Source organism: Mus caroli, chromosome 1 (assembly GCF_900094665.2).
Source record: "Mus caroli chromosome 1, CAROLI_EIJ_v1.1, whole genome shotgun sequence".
In the NCBI taxonomy this organism is placed as follows: domain Eukaryota; kingdom Metazoa; phylum Chordata; class Mammalia; order Rodentia; family Muridae; genus Mus; species Mus caroli.
In genome coordinates this window covers 101,180,974-101,183,156 of record NC_034570.1, presented here as the reverse complement: position 1 = coordinate 101,183,156, position 2,183 = coordinate 101,180,974, and positions in this window count along the sequence as shown.

Genomic DNA, 2,183 nt, shown 5'->3' with positions numbered 1-2,183 from the left:
GCAATAGTGTTTCATATCTTATTGGAGTAGCCTAACAATGACTAGTCTTACTTGAACCTAAACCGCAAGAGTGAGCCCATGCTTGACTTTCATGGATGTCCAGAAATTGAGTGGCCCAGAGTCCTAGTATAGAATAAAATAAAACTGACCAAAAATATGTAGATGATAGATGTGTAGATATAGATAGCTTTATGAATACATAAGTCAATGAAATGATTCCTAATGATATGTCCCTATACTCATAGAACTGTGGTTAGCCAAATCATCATCAGAGAAACTTTCACCAGCAGAAAATGGGAGCAGATACAAACACCAAAGCCAAACATTAGGTAGAACTTGGAAATCATTGAGAAAAGGAGGGAGGATTATAGGACCAAGGTGTCAGGGATACCAGGAGAAGCAGGAGAATCAACTAAATGTGGCTCACAGGGCTTCATAGTGACAGTGGAATCACAGGAGCTGGCACTGTCCTGTGCTAGGTCATCTTTACTGAGAATCCTTTCTTGATAAGAAGTTTTGTATTTGTCTTATTGCATCTTGTTATGATATGATTGGTTGGTATTACTGGAAAACCTGTGCTTTTCTAAAGGGAAACAGAGGAATAGTATATCTTAGAAAGAAAGACAGTGAGACTGGGGCCTAGGAAGAGGGGAGGGAGAGGAGGCTGTGGTCAGGATATATTACATGAAAAAAAAAAGAATAAATAAAAAGAAAAATGGAGTACAGTATAATAGAAACTGGTATATATGATTTAAATGTCTAGTTCTCTCTACACATACTGTTATTTGTACTTAGCATTTAAAATAGACATTCTATGAAGTCACACTTATGCTTATATCTACACCATACAAAGACCCAACAAAGAAAGAAACAAAGAAAGAGAACTTCAGACCAATTTCTATTATGAATATTGATGCAAAAATACCCAATAAAATGCTCATAATCTGAATCCAAGAACACAACAAAATGATCATCTATCATGATCAAGTAGGCTTTATCCCAGGGATGCAGGAATATTTCAATATATGGAAATCCATCAACATAATCCACTATATAAACAAACTGAAAGAAAAACACGTGATCATCTCATTAGATGCTGAGAAAGCAATTGAAAATATTAAACACCCCTTCATGGCAAAAGACCTACTCATAAAGAGAAAGTGTATATGCTAGTGAGAAGTTTTATTAAACTTCTTGACACATTAAGGCAATTTTTTCTATACATACAACAAAAGCATCAGTGAAATACAAAGTAATACAGTCAAACATTTAGTAACTGTTTTAACAAACTGGGTTTATTTCATGTTTTATGAACTAGTGTCTCAACAGAAGCCCATGCTGTTTTTGAACTTACACTTGCAGTCTTCCTGCCTGAGCTTCTCTCATGCTGGTGAAACTATTTATATGGATAAAATAAATTCTAAGTCTCAGATATTCTCTACTGAACAGATAAAGTTCTGTACAGTTTTGAAGGGTAAGCCAACATCAAATGCATTTTAAAATCTGACAATTAACTTTCATTAGCCAGGACAACTTCTCAGAGACTCAAAAGTCAACATGTCTCCATATTGGAGAAACTGAGATAGAATTAAAATAGTGAAAGCAATCCCATTTCTCTTCTTTTGAAAATTTAATTTCTTATAGTAACAAGGCAGCCAGAGATTTTCTCTGTTATTATTTTTAAAAGTGAGAATTTTAATGAAAAAGTATAAGAATATTTATATATATAATATATATGTTTTTCATCTACTCTTAATAAAAAAGTGATGCTAATGTTTACTTCAAATTGTAAGTTAGAAAGTGCCCTGTCCCTGAGGTTATGTTTGTTATTTGTTTAACTAGATGTTAATGCAAGAATCTTGCAGAATATAAAGCAAAGATTAAGTTGTGCTAATGAAGAAGTGCTCAATATCAGGTCACAAAACATGTGAGCTTTACACAACAGTCATACCTCCAAGGTCAAGGTCACATTGTAAGAAAATTACAAGGTCACAATGTTATACAATGCACTCTAATTTTTTTTTAATTTTTAATATTTTTATTACATATTTTCCTCAGTTACATTTCCAATGCTATCCCAAAAGTCCCCCATAGCGTCCCCCACTTCCCTACCCACCCATTCCCATTCTTTTGGCCCTGGCATTCCCCTATATTGGGGCATATAAAGTTTGCAAGTCCAATGG